This window comes from Saimiri boliviensis, chromosome 1 (assembly GCF_048565385.1).
Source record: "Saimiri boliviensis isolate mSaiBol1 chromosome 1, mSaiBol1.pri, whole genome shotgun sequence".
Classification (NCBI taxonomy): Eukaryota; Metazoa; Chordata; class Mammalia; order Primates; family Cebidae; genus Saimiri; species Saimiri boliviensis.
The window spans coordinates 171156046-171172398 of record NC_133449.1 but is presented as its reverse complement, the minus strand read 5'-3'; the positions used below and the strand labels follow the sequence as shown (position 1 = coordinate 171172398).

At 42.7% G+C, this 16353-nt stretch overlaps 1 protein-coding gene across 1 annotated transcript in view; it reads right to left on the bottom strand.

Annotated features, from left to right (window-relative positions):
• ARHGAP26 (Rho GTPase activating protein 26) overlaps positions 1 to 11706 on the bottom strand; it is a 509638-nt gene extending 497932 nt beyond the window's left edge. The window contains exon 1 of the mRNA XM_074381099.1: positions 11592 to 11706. The gene's annotated coding sequence lies outside the window, so the exon portion shown is untranslated. The remainder of the gene's footprint in view (positions 1 to 11591) is intronic.
• Positions 11707 to 16353: the final 4647 nt, after the last annotated feature.

The window sequence follows — 16353 nt, the reverse complement described above, 5'->3', positions numbered from 1 at the left end:
GATTCAGGGGCTGGACAGGGCATTTGGGAGGCAAGGGTGAATGAGACATGCCCACACCTTCAAGGAACTCACAAGGGAGTCTGAGTGACAACCAGAGGACCTGATCTTCACAGTGCAATGAGAGAGGGATGACCAGTGTGCTATGGCAGCCAATGCAAGACCACCCAGCTCAGCCTGAAGAGTGCCAACAAGGCCTCCGTCCTTGGGGTGAGTCCGACCAACAAGGACCTCCGACCAACAAGGACCTGCACCTCAGCTGAAGCTTGGGGTGAGATATATTCCAGACAGAGGGTAGAGCATGCACAAAGCCACAGCGGCACGAATCTGTGTAAGGTGTGTAGAAAACTACAGACATTCGAGGTAGGTCACTCTAGAGGTAAAGCTGGAAGGGCGCAGCAGAGGGCAGAATACAGGGCACTTTAGTTAGCACGTAAAAGACTGTGGTAGGCAGTGGAGAGCCCCTGCAGCAGAGGGATGTGATTGATATATGGAAACACTAGGAGGGAGGGAGACCAGCAGGAAAGCTGTGGCAGCTTTTAAATAAAAGGTGACACAGGTCTGAATTAGAGAAGGAGTGAAGATGGGCGATAAGAGGACACATTTGGAAATACTGAGTCAAAAATCAGTGTGACTTGATGTTAGGGAGACTAGAGGGAGGAGGCAATGACAGCCTTGAGGTTTTGATCCTGGACGGTATTACCAAGTATTAATACAGGTGCAGATAAGGTCAGGAAGGAAGAGGATTTCATTTTTAGGTTAAACTTGAAACACTAAGGGAAAAGCATTCTATTTCTCCATTCACTAGCTACCTATAAAGGAACTCTACATGAATTTCCAAGGGTGAATTTGGAGGGAGAGGTCTAGATTTCAGAGTTGGGTATCATTGGCACATGGACATTCAGGAGTTAACCTATGAGGATGGTTGGCCCAGTACCTGGGACAAAAGAGGCTCTCAGTGGGTGCCTGTTGAAAAGGGTAAAGGAAGAGTTACTCTGCAAGAGTATGTAAAAAGAAAAGAGCTGGAAACCAAAGATAAAACTCCAGAAACACAATGCTTCAGCAGTGGGTAAAGGAAGCAGAAAAGGAGTGGTCAGAAAGATGGTGTCACGGGGATAAAGTGAGACAGGTATAGGAGCCAAGTACACCACACCTCGTCAGGTATCATAAGGGCTTGTCCAATTCTGAGCCTTCTCCCATGTTAACATTTCTTCATGAATTATTCCTAAATTGAAAGTTAAGGTCAGGCGCAATAGCTCAAGCCTATAATCCCAGCACCCTAGAGGGCCAAGGCAGGTGGATTACTTAAACCCAGAAGTTTGAGACCAGCCTGGGCAACATGGTGAAGCCCTGTCTCTGCAAAAAATACAAAAATTAGCCAGGCATGGTGGAATGTGCCTGTAGTCCCAGCTACTCTAGAGACTGAGGTGGGAGGATTGCCTCAGCCCAGGGAGGTCAAGGCTGCAGTGAGCCACTGCAGAGTAAGACCCTATCTCAAAATAAAAATAAAAAAAGAAAGTGTAGTAGGTCTAGATGGAAAATATAAATATTTGTTTTTTCTAGAGCTTTCTTGCCTTCTAATCCAAGGGTTATTTGAGCAATGGTTGCATTTCTAGTTACCAATTTTAATTCCAAGTTTATGCTATTGTGCATTTTTGTTTCAAATGATTTTGGATACTTTTTTCCTCATTTATGATTATTTTCTATTCTTGGTGTTAACTCCCTAAAGCTAATTTAAACCAGAGCATGCAACTTTGTCAGTGTAAAAACAACTGAATGCCTAAGATTGGGTTATAACATTTAGAATTATATCATGTACTGATGAGAGAGATTGTGGCTTCTGGCCAATTTTATGTGAGTGTGATGGTTACTGGCTGTAAATATCTATTTTTCATTTGTTTTAATTTCGTTTGTTTTTGCCTACCCAGCATCCATGCCCGATTCTGATATAAATAGCATCAAGCTTTTCTTGAAGAACCGCTTCTCTCCAATTCCTAGTGCAACTGATTTCAGTAGCTGGCTCCACTGGGCTTCAGAAGGGGAGGAAATGCAGCCCAAAGTTCCCCAACGAAAGGCTGCAAACCCATGGGCCCAGTGATTGGCTCAGGGATGAGCTTAAGACCCAACAGAGGCAATGAGCTAGAATTCTTGGACTTGTTAGAACAACCAAAAGTACTCTTTGCTGAACTTGAAGCTGGATGTGGGCCACTGTTCCCACAGCACACAGGGCGTCATGGGAAAAGACTGGCAGAATAAAGCGAACACAGAGGAAAGACAAGCTGAGAGATGAAGAGAGACCAAGTACTGAAGACATTCTTCGAAATCCTGTCTCTGGCAATTCCTGAAGCTAGCATATTGCCATACTTCTCAAATATGTGAACCTATAAATGCCCTTTTTAAGGTTTGGTCAAAAAAAAATTTTTTTTGAGTCGGAGTCTTACTCTGTCACCCAGGCTGGAGTGCAGTGGCACAATCTCAGCTCACTGCAACCTCCACCTCCCGGATTCAAACGATTGTCCCGTCTCAGCCTCCCCAGTAGCTGGGATTACAGGCACCTGCCACCATACCTGGCTGGTTTTTGTATTTTTAGTAGAGACGGGGTTTCACCATGTTGGCCAGGCTGGTATCAAACTCCTGACCTCAGATGATCTGCCCGCCTCACTCTCCCAAAGTGCTGGGATTACCAGTGTGAGCCACTGGGCCCAGCCTGTCAATTTTTTTTTTAATCTCTTCCACTGCTTGCAACCAAAACATCCAGGGGAGAGATATCATTTGATCTCCACTTTCTCTGCCTCATCTACCAACAGGGACTCAAACGTCCAAGTTCATGCTTCTTCCCAGCGAGCCTATCAAGCCTTCCACACTGTGCTCAACATTTTCAGGTCAGCCCCTCGTTACCTTCTGTATCAAGCCCATTCTCCACTACTTTGCGCTCTGTGTCAGCACTTGGTTCCTAAGCTGAATTCACAGCGTAAGCTGTGGGCCTCACTGCTTCCCATGGACACTTCCTGTTTATTATATTCACCTAGAACAGGCTCTTTCTCCCTTGCCAATCTGTTTGTTTTAGTAAGTAGAGGCAGGACTGGATGGAAGCCACTTCTGTTCCCAGGCTTAGAAAGCCCAATGCTAAATTGTTGGGCCTGGCTGCCACCCAACAGCACCGGTACATTCTGTTCAAGCTCAGACTCTCGGTCCGAATGTTGTACTTGCTGCTGCTTTTCCTCCCTGCCTCCCTGGACAGGTTTAGCCTGATGTTATTCCCAATTCTGTCATGTCTATTGTTGCCATGCCACCCAGGACCTTTGTTATTTCCCCCGCAGGGATCTTGGGAATTTCTGTGAAATCATACCTTAGTGGTCTAGTGCAATCTAGCTTCCAAACACGATGTCACAACCACTGCAGTGATATCCTCCCTTCTCAAATAAGGCTGTTTCTCCTTTTCCTGCCTCTGGACAGGCATGATAAGTCATTCATATCTGCCAGGAGAGAAAAATAGCTATCTTCAAAATTATATAAGAGAAGAATTTTTCCTTCAGCTTTCCCTGAAACACACAGCAATAACAGAGAGACAAAAGCTACTCTGAGTAAAGGTGACGAATTGATCTCCTTTCTCTGCTTTTATTATCTTTCTCTCATTCAATCAGTATAAATGGAGTAGGCTTTTATGTTCTTGTCAAGCCCTGGAGAATTGAATTGTAACCATTATTGATTCAACAAATATTTAATTGAGCACCTATTGCATGCCAGGCACTGTGCTACATAATGAGTTCGCAGAAGTGAATAAGACAGACATGGCTGGGCATGGGGGCTCATGCCTATAATCCTAGCATTTTGGAAGACCAAGGTGAGAGGATCACCTGAGGTCAGGAGTCTGAGATCAGTCTGGCCAACCTGGTGAAACCCCATCTCTACTAAAAACCACAAAAATTAGCTAGGCATGGTGGCAGGCACCTGTAATCCCAGCTACTTGGGAGGCTGGGGCAGGAGAATCACTTGAACCCAGGAGGCAGAGGTTGCAGTGAGCCGATATTGCACCACTGCACTCCACCGTGGGCAACAGAGTGAGACTCTATCTCAGAAAGAAAAGATAGACATGATCCCTGCTTCATTCAGATTAGAATCTAGTGAGGGTAGAGAAAAAGCAACCGATATGTAAACAAATAAATGAGCAAAATTTCAGACATGCTATCAAGAAAATACAAGGAAAGGCTGGGCATGGTGGCTCATGCCTATAATCCCAGCACTTTGAGAGGCTACGGCAGATGGATGACCTGAGGTCAGAAGTTCAAGAACAGCCTGGCCAACATGTTAAAACCTCACCTCTACTAAAAATACAAAAATCAGCCAGGTGTGCTGGCAGGCACCTGTAATCCCAGCTACTCAGGAGGCTGAGGGAGGAGAATCACTTGAACCCTGGAGGCAGAGATTGCAATGTGTGTGATGATGCCTCTGCACTCCAGTCTGGGCAACAGAGTGAGACTCTGTCTCAAAAAAAAAAAAATCAGAGAGAGAGAAAGGAAAGAAACAAAGGAAGGAAGGAAGGAAGGGAAAGAAAGAGAGAGAAAGAAAGAAAGAAAAAGAAGAAAGAAAGAAAAGAAAGAAAAAAGAAAGAGAAAGAGAAATAAAGAAAGAAAAAACAATACAAGGAGATAATGTATTTCAGAGTAAGGGGACGATTTTAGATAGCGTGATCAGAGAAGACTGTTCTGAAGAGGTAATATTTGAGATAAATCCAGGGAAGGGAATGTACAAATACATGGAGACCCACCCAGGAGAGCATTCCAGGAGGCAGCAGGTGCAAAGGTCCTGAGCCTGGAGCTGGCTTGTTATGTTAGAGAAGGAGGTTGGTAAATACAGTCCAAGAAGGAACAGAGGGACCTGGCCTGCCTCCTTTTTTTCCGGACAGCCCACAGCTGAGAATGATTTTTACACTTCTAAATGGATGAAAAACAAAACAATAATATTTTGTGATGTGTGAAAATTATGTGAAATTCAAATTTCAGTGACCATAAAGAAAATTTTTATCGGAACATAACCACACTCATTCATTTATTTATTTTCCATGGCTGGTTTTCATGCCTCACTGGCAGAGTTGAGTAGTTACGAAAGAGACCATGAGGCCTGTAAAGCCTGAAATATTTACTATCTAGACTTTGCAGAAAAAGTGTACAGACTCTGTATTAGGGGAACAGGAAGAAATATCTTCCCAAGCTTGAGAGAACCTTGAGTTCTTTGAATTCCTCAAGAATTCTTGAATTCTTTTGCCTATAAATAACAGAAGACCAGTGTCCAATTGACTTAAATAATGGGAAGGATTAAAATAGCCATAAAGTGATCACATTCCCATCAAGAGGTAAACTATATCCTCTCTCCTTGAATCTCAGTGGACTTTGTGACTGCTTTGACCCATAGAATATGTCAGAAGTGATGCTGTGCTCTGGTCTTAAGAGATTAGCAACTTCTACTTCCTGTCTCTTAGAATACGCTCTCTAGAAGCCCTGCACCCTGGAGAAGAAGTCTGAGTACCCTTAGATCTCAGGACATGTTGAAGAGGTCACGTATATGTGTTCTGGTTAAAGGTCCCAGCTGAACCTAGACTTGCAGCCAGCACTGCCAAGATACCAAATACGTGAGGGAAGCTATCTTGGACTCTAAAGACCAGTCCATCAGCCAGCTGAATCCTACTAAGGGACCTCAGTCAGTAATATATGGAATAGAAGAATTAACTAACTCAGTCCTTCCTGGCTTCCTGGCCTACAAAATTGTGAAATATAATCACATGGGTGCTGTTTCAAGCCACTCCATGTTGTGGTAACTGTTTTATAGCAATAGACAACCAGAAGAAACAATACAGAAATCCTATTATCTCATATAAGAAGCAGCTCAGGGTACAGCAAGGGCCATCTAGAATATATCCAGCTATGCTTTTATGCAATTTCCTTGACTCCACTTTTCACTTTGGTTGGTTTAATTGTTAGACTGAGAGCAAGATGACTTTAGTAGTCCTGAGACTCAGGTTCAAACTTGACAATGTCTAGAGAGAGAAGACTGTTCTTAAGAAAGAGAAAATGTAGGCTAATCAGGATCTACTCTGGAATTGGGAATTGGGTTACCTCCCTTGAGTCACTGGGGAAGGGATGGACACCTGATCGTAATTGAGGTTTTATGAGAAAATAAGTAGGTGAGTGGATATTGGGTCAACAATGCACTTATGCAAAGTATCTGTCTTCTGCCATCATTCATTCATTCATCGATTCATTCATCCAGAATAGTTTCAGTTTAATAATCTAAATATGCTTCTTTGTAAGTCAAAAGTGGTAAAATAACTGTAATTTCAAAAGGTTAAGCAATCTTTGTCAAGCTTGTATGACAGTGGGAGGCATAGAGCTAGATGTTAGGACTATTAACATCTAATTTAATAGCAATTAAATGTGCTAAGTTCGAGAAAGGGAAAGAACAGGACCAGCTATATAATCTGCAGAACCCAGTGAAAAATGAAAATGGAGGACCCCTGGTTCAAAAAATATTAAGAATTTCAAGATGGTGACAGAAGAGCATTAAATAAAGCATGGAGTCCTTCTAAGTGCAGAATGACTGTACATGGGGCGTGTCCATGAAGCTGACCCTGGGAAAGAACAGACAACCACAGAGAGAACAGCAAGGGCCCTGGTTTAGATTGAGCTGGGGGAAGAGGGTCTTAGGAAGGCCTCTCTGAGGAGTAATATTTAAGCAAGGACCTGAAAGGTGGATAGGAGTACCCACGTAAAGAGTGGAGGAATGAAGCTTCCTAGAAGAAAAATAGTACTCTCCCTTTTCTACATCCTCCAAGTTGGTTAAGAGATAGCATTAGCCTGTCTTCATCAGCTGTGATGAATCAAGATAAAGGTAACAGATCCTTTTCCTGTTTGTGCCAGCTCAGGCCTATTTCCCACCCTTTTTTGTATTCTAGACTTTGGCACCTGGGTACCCTCCCCAAATAATTTGATCCTCCCCCTTTAATATCGTAGATAGTCAGGACCACCCTACAGGGATCCCAGCCTTGCTCCTTGCTCAGCTATGCTCAACACTTAATATGCTCAATGGCAGATGCTTTCTGGGAAACAGCCTAACCTGCCTAATGCACTTAGTGTAGGTTTGTCACAAATGGGAAAGACTTGTCCCTGTCCTCACATCCCCTCAAGCCTCAAACCATGAAATCAGCTAATACAAATTGGACCTCAAAAAATTTTATCAACAAACCCAAACCGTTCCCCTAAATTACTGCATTCATCCATTTTGCATTGCTATAAAGGAATACCCAAGACTGGGTGATTTAAGAAGAAAAGTTTATTTGGCTCATGTTTCTGCAGGCTGTGCAAAAAGCATGGCACCAGCATTTGTTTCTGGTCAGGACTTTAGGAAGCTTTTACTCATGGAGGAAGGTGAAAGGAGAGATGTGTCATATGGTGAGAGAGGACGCAAGTGAGAGGGAGGCGGAGGTGCCAGGCTCTTTAAACAACCAGCTTTCACATGAACTAATGGAGGGAGAACTCACTCATTAGGGGGAAGAGGGCACCAAGCCATTCATGAGGGACTTGCTTCCATGACCCAAACACTTCCCATTAGGCCCTACCTCCAACACTGGGGGATCACATTTCAACATGAGATTTGGAGGGGACAAATATTCAAACGGTATCATACCTTATTCCATTTTTAATTCTGCAATGTTCTTTTCCTATATCAGATCCTACTGGAAATCTGATGATGTAGTGGGCCTCCAAGTTGGTTGTAAGCAGAATCAGACGAGAAGCTTATTAAAAATACAGATGCTCCAGCCCTATGCCAAACCTCACTTCTCTATTTTTAACAAGCTCCACAGGTAATTCTGATGCACTGCCAAGTCTCTGAACCACTGCTTTAGCAGACTGGACAGAATAAGGAAAAGTTCCCATTTGACTGGTAGGAGTCAGAACATTTCCTTTCTGCCACTACCTTGTGGCTCCTGGGCAGACCACTTTAATTCAGTTCCTCAGTTGTCCCTTTAAGTAAAGTGATGATTTCTCCATGACATCTCTGCCCTAGAAGCTTGCTGTAGTATGAAAGTGTTGATACCTTCCCATGATCTAGTCCCGCCTCGGGTGGCTGTGCCTCAGTTTCCTCGAGGAACTGCCTGCCCGTCTCCCACTTCAAGATGGCTTGGTAAAACTGTCAGTCAAGGTGCTCTGCTGCCCCCTGGCTGCCCCCTGGGCCCAAGACCCAAGTTTGGCCAACCAGATTTTCTCTCCCAGGAAATGAAATCTTGAGAAAACTGAAGCAGAGACAAAATAAATGAAGCTGATTCATCTGGTATAGGTGACCCCCAAAATGTCTTAGTTTATACTTCCTAAGCTATTGTCCTGGTTGCTGTGCTTTCTGAAACCTGGTTTTTCAGCCTTTCCCTCAGATCTGTAAGTAACCCTGATAGCCTTCTAAAAAATTGTTTCTTTTGCTTGAGTCAGAGTTAGTTCTGTTGCTTGCCACCAAAGAATTCTGATTCTCACAATCAAGATACTTGATAGAGTCTTCTATGTACTAATAATGTCATAGCTTCCACTCTTATAAAGCCATTGTGAATGATTTTCTTGTAGCTAAAGTGAGCATTCTATGGAAGGTCAAGAGTTTGTTTTAATAATGACATCTTTGTTCCAGTAATTGCACACAGTGAAAATTTCCCAATAGGATAAGAGGTTATTCACTGTCCCGCTGAAATATCTTCAGTGGAAACAGGCCTTGGGTAAATACTCTTCCTTTAAACAACACTTGGCTGTTCTGGACCCAGGGAAGGAAAGGACAAGAGAAAAAGAAAAAGAGTTTGGGCTCAGTTTAAACCAGCTCCCATTCAGCTGTATCTTCCCTTTACATACAAATTTAAGAAAAAGTTGACTATGTATTTTTTAAAGGCTGGAAATTGGATCCAAATACACATTTTAAGGGGTGAGTATTACAGAGAAAACAGCTTTAGTGATTAAACCCTTTTTTCTCATCAGCCCCTGTTTTATTTCTAACCTTATCTGATAATTAGTTTTCACTCTTTCTTATTGTTACTGACATCCTCACTATTTCTCATTTTTATTGACCGTGTTAACAGTTAGTGAGCACTCCTATGAACCAGGCACGATGCTAGATGTTTAACACGCATTACCTCATTTAATCGTTAGAGTGCCCTTCAAAGCCAGTATTATTATCCCCATTTTACAGAGGGGAAACTTGAAGCTCAGTGAGGTTAAGTAACAGGGCTAATGTGCAATGTGACCACTCATTTATTACCTGTATGTCCCCATCTGTCCCCAAGTCTTCCTTACGCTGTGTCCCTGTCTTAAATTCAAAGCACCTGCTTAGTCCAAGGCATCATTGGAAAGAATATTAAATGTAGCATTGCATTTCAAAAAAAAAATGACAACTGAACTCATTGCCCATGTCATGTTCTATATTCCTGACTAGACTATAAGCTCCTTGAGGACAAACACTATGCTTTGTCCACCACAGTATTACCAGGACATGCCTAGCACAGAGGAGGTTCTCAAAAATTGCTTATGGAATCAATGAATATCCTGTAGGGTCCTCAGAACAAGGGACCATCACAGGATTAGGAGAAAATGTCAAGAAATCCCTTTCTGGAAATAGAAATTCCAGGTTACCCTTAATGAATTCAGCCAACTTGGAAGCTTGTCCATGCTTTTAAATAACATTGGATGATTTCAAACTTGGAATCCTGGGCAGTGATTTCCCTTCCTGAAGAGCTGTTCCATCTTCTAGGCATAGTCATGCTTTGGCTTGAGTTTATGAGGAACAGAAGTTTCAAAAAATCTGATGGGGAAGTATACGCTAAAAGGCTCAAGTACCAGTCATACTTTTCCCAGGGCAAGTGAGCTCTCAGAGATCTCAAAACCAGGTACCATGCTCTCCATCAAAAACTGGGAACATATTGTGATTTTATCATTTTCAGAGATAATAACTAGAGATGATTTTTGGTTGACATAAGACTCATAACATATCCTTGGGTGAACTCTTCGTGTCTCAGTTCCTCGAATGGAAAACAGTCAAGTACATATACAGTCAAAATCTCTAAGTAGAGTCAGTCTCATTCATTCCCTGCTTTTTAGTTCAGAATTTGACCTTTGGATTCAGATAACCTGAGATTAGGCTTTGGCTTTGACCTGTATCAGCTATGTGACCTTGAGCAGAACACAGTAGCTCTCGAAGGCTTAGCAGCCTCATCTCTTGTTGGGAAGATGGTAAATGTGATAATGTGTGTAACGTGCTAAACTAGTGCCAGGCATATGCTAGGCAGTCAGTCAACAGTGACTTAGGTGCAGTGATATTTCTGCTGGCTTCACTTGCACATTATATTTTAAACAGTTGAAAAGTCCAGTGTGTTCTTGGTGTTTTAACTGGCAGGTGTGATCTGAGGTCATCCTTCAACTAAGTGGATTACTTTATCAACTTCAAAATTGTAAGGAAAATCAATTTAAACTAAGGCAATGAAGTGGCATAGACATACAAATGAAACATCTGTCCTGATCTCTGCCTTGGAAAAATTCAAAACACTATCAGTCTATTATTCTTACAAAGATTATTTTAACCATTTATTTTAAAAATCAGCATTGTTATTGCATCTACCTTGACTGTTTTATTGTCCAAACTTTCTGTATCTATTTTAAGACTTAAATAGAAAGCAGGAAACAGGTTTGACTTTGAGCATAGTGAACAGAAGAAACAGCACTCCTTTCTTAAAAGAGATGCTTAGCAGGCATTTTAAAATCTCCATCCTCTCTTGTTCTCACTAGATCACTGATCAGTACTCTACAGTTTCAAGCCAGATCATTCAAAGGCTCAAGATATCAGTTAGATCCCATTGACTACAGGTAGATCCATTTGAATTAGAAAAATTCTAATCCTGATGAGAGAACCCTTTCCTGTTGTTAGGTGTGGCTAAGGATCTGTTTCAGCTATTAGAATATGGGCAGTAGTTTACGAGAATCAGAAAACAATTTTCTGTGTCTCCCTTCTCTTTGCCAGGGACAGCTGGTATTGATATGTTCATGTAACACGAGCAGAATAACTTTATGTCACTGTAAGCCACTGAGATTTTAGGGCTATTGGTTTCTGCAGCATAGTTTAGCCTTTCCTAACAGATATGGAGTAGATATAAATGCAGTTGGCATGTATAACAGACATACTCATGGAGCCACACACAGAATCCTCTTACCTTGTTCTACAATTAATTTCCAGAAGTTAGTGGTTTAGTGGGATAGAGACAAAGCTCAGAACTCTAGTCAATATCAGAATAGCTTTAACACACTGGCAAAAAGATTGAGAGGCATCTCTTCTATGTCATCATGAGAGTGAGAAACATGACTCCTAAATCTGTATTCCTGGCTGGAATTCTCATCTGTCAACAGGTGTCATTGTCACCCTGAAGAGAACCAGAGCAAGCTGTCTCTCCCTCATCCTCAGGCACTCTCCTGGTGAGTTGTAGTCTGGGGCTGACCTCAAACTGAGAACTCCTTGGGATATAGCATGCATCCCAAGTAGCCCTCGCTCTAGGGAGGTTTTTTGTTTTTTTTTATCTGTACCTCAAGTCCACATAGAAGAAGCGCTCAAGGTTGATGCTAATCTTCGACATGTCATCTGTTCCCAAGCCAGCCTCTCCATGAAGGAATCGGTGATCTTCCAAATACTTTCTTTTCATAGCTGAAATAAACAATAAATATTATTTATTATTTTAGGAAGATACACATGATCTAAATCCCACTAGTAATAATGACAATGACCATTTTTTAAGGGCTTGCTGTTTGGCACTATGACACATAACATTTTATTTAATCCTCACAACAATTTGATTAGGTAGTAAATTATTAGAGTTCTCCAGAGAAACAGAACCAGTAGAGATGTGTGAGATGTATTGTAGAATTGGCTCACACAATTAATGGAGGATAAGAAGTTCCACAGTATGATGTCTGCAAGCTGCAGAACCAGGAAAGCTGGTGCTATAATTCAGTCTGAGTTTAAAGACCTGAAAAACGGGAGCAGGAGCTCATAGTATAACTCGGAGTCTGAGGTCCAAGGCCAGAGAAGCTGGATGGTGAAGATTCTTGCTGGTGTCAGTCTCAGAGTCGAAAAGCCTAAGAACCAAGAGCATTAATGTTCAAGGGCAGGAATAGATGGACGTCCCGTCTTCAGCAGGGAGTAAATTCACGCTTCCTCTGCCCTGTCGGTCTATTCAGATTAGACAACGCCTGCCCACATTGATGAGGGTGAGTCTGCTTTCCTCAGTCTACTGATTTAATTGCTGATCTCTTCCAGAAATATCCTCACAGACACACCCAGAAATAATGTTCTGCCAGCTATTCGCACATGCCTCAGCCCAGTCAAGTGGATACATCATTGGTAGGTACTGTCATTTTCTTTTTTTTTCTTTTTTTGAGATGGAGCCTCACTCTGTCACCCAGGCCTGAGTGCAATGGCACGATCTTGGCTCACTGCAACCTCGCCTCTTGGGTTCAATCGATTCTCCTGCCTCAGCCTCCTGAGTAGCTGGGATTACAGGTGCCCACCACCGTACCTGGCTAATTTTTGTATTTTTTTAGTAGAGATGGGGTTTCACTATGCTGGCCAGGCTGGTTTCGAACTCCTGACATCAGGTGATCTGCCCGCCTCAGCCTCCCAAAGTGCTGGGATTATAGGTGTGAGCTACCGTGACCGGGCCTGTCATTTCCTTTTTCACAGATCAAAAAACCAAACCTTAACGTGGTCAAGTAACTTGCTTAAGGTCAACCAGCTTAGAAATGGGAGAAATTATGCTAACTCAAAAGCCGTTCTCTGCAAGGAGGGCCACTTTACTCCCCCTCCTGGCCATAATATTATATCTCAGTCTCCACACCCAAGATATAAACCCTAGAGTTTTCCTTGTCTTCATTCTGTTGCCAGTGACTTGATTACATCATTCTGGTCTGACACCAACACGGCTCCAGTATGTTCCCGGGGAGAATCAGGCCCCCAACACCTGCTAATTTCTTCCTGCCTTTGCAGAAGAGAGCCTGGGAACTTAACCTAAGGAAAAACAAAACAAAACAAAACAAAATAAAGTGATCCTAGGAGAAAAAAACTCCTGGGACGAAGAAAAGTTATTTTCCTCTTTGATAATTCTGTGTAACTAACTAGTAACTGTGGAAGAGAAAAGTGATCTATTTGTTTGTTAGAGACTCTGGGGCCTGAGGCGGAAATAGACACTGTGAGACCAAGAAGGGGGCGGAACCAGAGGCTACAGCCAGGAAACAAAAGACAGGAAACAGGATTTCTTTTTTTTCAATGTCCAAAACAAAGCTGATGAGGAGTTTGGCAGGAAGAGGGACCACCATTTCATCCTTCCAGTGGAAAAACGACTAAATGCTCAAAACTGAAGATATGTGGGAAGGGATGAGTCATGGAGAAACGGTGATATATAATCTTCTCTTTCTGAGAACAGTCACTTAATATTCCTGCTCAGCATTCTTTTATTATTTGACAGCAGTCCTTGTGCCTCTCTATGGGAAGCCAGGAAGGGGTCAGAATCATCTCATGCTGTTTATTATGAGATGCACAACTGGGAAGCTGTACTGTCTGCCCCTCCCCTCCTTTCCCTCCTTCATGTGTTGCTGTTCCCTCTTTCGGTTATGCCTCTCCCACTGTTAGCATAGGTAACTCTTGTGTATTTTTAAGTCTTAGCTTAGATGTCACTTCCTCAAAGGAATTTTCCTTGATCCTTATTCTGTGGCAGAGTTGTTAGCTTCTTACCCAGGACCCATTTTCCTTTCTTTCTTTCTTTTTTTTTTTTTTCTTTTTAAGACAGAGTCTCACTCTGTCACCCAGGCTGGAGTGCAGTGGTGCAATCATAGCTCACTGTAGCCTCGAACTCCTAGACTTAAGGAATCCTTCCACCTCAGCTTCCTAAGTGGCCAGGACTACAAGCACGTGCCACCATGCTGCTAATTTTTAAAAATTATTATTATTATTGTTTTGTAGAGATGGGGTTTTGCCATGTTGCCCAAGCTGGTCTTGAACTCCTGGGCTCAGGCAATCTGCCTGCCTCAGCCTCCTAAAGTGTTGGGATTATAAGCATGAGCCATTGTGCTGCGCTTTATTTGCATTTATAACCAAGCTTTCTGCTTAATATCTCCCAGGCTTGAAGCATATTGACTTTCTTTCACCAGCGGACATTATCCAAACAAAACATCATCCAGATAGCTCATATTTACTTGTGTGTGTTGGAAAGAGCCATTATTACTGGAAACTATTTAGATTTTGTTTTAAAATTTTTTTCTGGAAAATATTTTCAAATCATTTCTTTTGTGGGGGAAATGTCACTGAGATGAAATATTTGTCAAAGTGTGTTTGTACCTGTTCCCACTTATCATTTGATAAACTGCCACAGACAATGCACAGTCGTACAAAGCACATCGTGCAAACCTGAGCTGGTGAGTATAAAAGTGACCACTGCCCCTGATTTGTAAGCAGCCCCTGACTTAGTTTGGACTCTCCCAGAAGCAGACATGGGAACAATGATTCAAGTGCAAGGCCTTCATTTAGGAAGTGGAGGGACACTGCTTAAGGGTTGGAGAGGGGATACAAGAAAGGAAGACAGCCAAAAAAGGATGTGTTATTCAGCCAGCTACTACAGTGAGTGACAAGAGTCTAACCCCACAGAGATACTCTGGGGAATAGTATCCCACAAGAGGCATGGGGAGCTGGGGCACTTACCCACCAATTCCCATCAGCCATCAGCTACTCTCAGGGTATTAATTCCCTTGCAGCCTACGGGGCATGGCAGAGGGGCTTTCTATCCATCTATGGTTCCCAGAAAATCCCTCATGCACAGAGATGCAGACAGATACTGGCAGTTAGACGTATCCACGGCACAATGAAACGGTAAGGTCTGATGTGCACCAACAGCCCTGACCACAGCCCCCTTCAAGCAAAGTTCAGATTTCAATGTCCTATTTCACAGGGGATGTAGAAGTTTTTCGATAATACAAGGACACATTTATTTTTTATGTTAATAGTTACAAATTAAGTTTCAACATTGCCTTCCGCTTAATGCACAAGGTGCTGGTTTCCAGTTTGTGGTAGTGGTGAAATATATAGATTGCAAAAGAAATCAATTTTTTTAAAGGGCATCCATTGATTTAAGGTATATTGAAGAAAGGTTGGGCACGGTGGCTCATGCCTGTAATCCCAGCAGTTTGGGAGGCCAAAGTGAGCGTATCACTTGAGGTCAAGAGTTCAAGACCAGTCTGGCCAACGTAGTGAAACCCAGTCTTTAGTAAATATACAAAAATTAGCTGGGTGTGGTGGCACATGCCTATAATCCCAGCTACTTGGGTGGCAGAGGCAGGAGAATCGCTTGAACCTGGGAGGCAGAGGTTGCAGTGAGCTGAGATGGTGCCACTGTACTCCAGCCTGGGTGACAGAGTGAGACTCTGTCTAAAAAATAAAACAAAATTAAAAGTACACTGTAAAAATAATTGTACAGATAGTAATCAATATGCAAAAGTAATAGAGAAATGACTGAAGTTTGGAAAACCGTGATGGATTTTTTTCTTTTTTTTTTACTTTTTTTTTTTTTTAAGATGGAGTCTTGCACTGTCACCAGGCTGGAATGCAGTTGTGTGATCTCAGCTTACTGCAACCTCCGCCTCCTGGGTTTAAGCAATTATCCTGCCTCAGCCTCCTGAGTAGCTGGGATTACAGGTGCGTGTCACCACGCCCGGCTACTTTTTTGTATTTTTAGTAGAGACAGGGCTTCACCACATTAGCCAGGTTGGGGATATTTTATAGGTAGTGAAAGGGAAGCATAAAGCCAGGTCACTAAGTATCTGTGAAGGAGTATCTATTGTGTGCCCAGCACATTTTTAGTCATCAAGAAGAATGTAAGAGACAGAGAAAGGACAAACCCCACATTAAGGTTTTTACCAGTAGCAGTAGTAATAATGGCTAGCATTTAGTGGGATCTTTGGCTTACCATCACCTGACCTGCCTTCCTTAGGAAGCTCTACCAGCCTTCATAAAATACGTGAAACAACAAAGCATGCTCCATTCTGAGTATGAGGGTCAGACTTCCTAGAGGACAATTTCATTAAAATTTCAGAGGGAAAATCAGCAGCATGGCAGGATGAGCAGAAACAGGACTGTGCTGACCTGGCAGTGGTCAGAGCCAGAGAACAAGGAAGACACAGCCTTAAGTTTTTCCTCCATGGACCCATCTCCCACTCCACTCAAGCTACAGAGCAGGACCCAGCATCTGGGAGCAGGCAGGATAAAGAAAGAGGAAGCAAGCTGCTGCTGAGTGTTGCCAAGCTA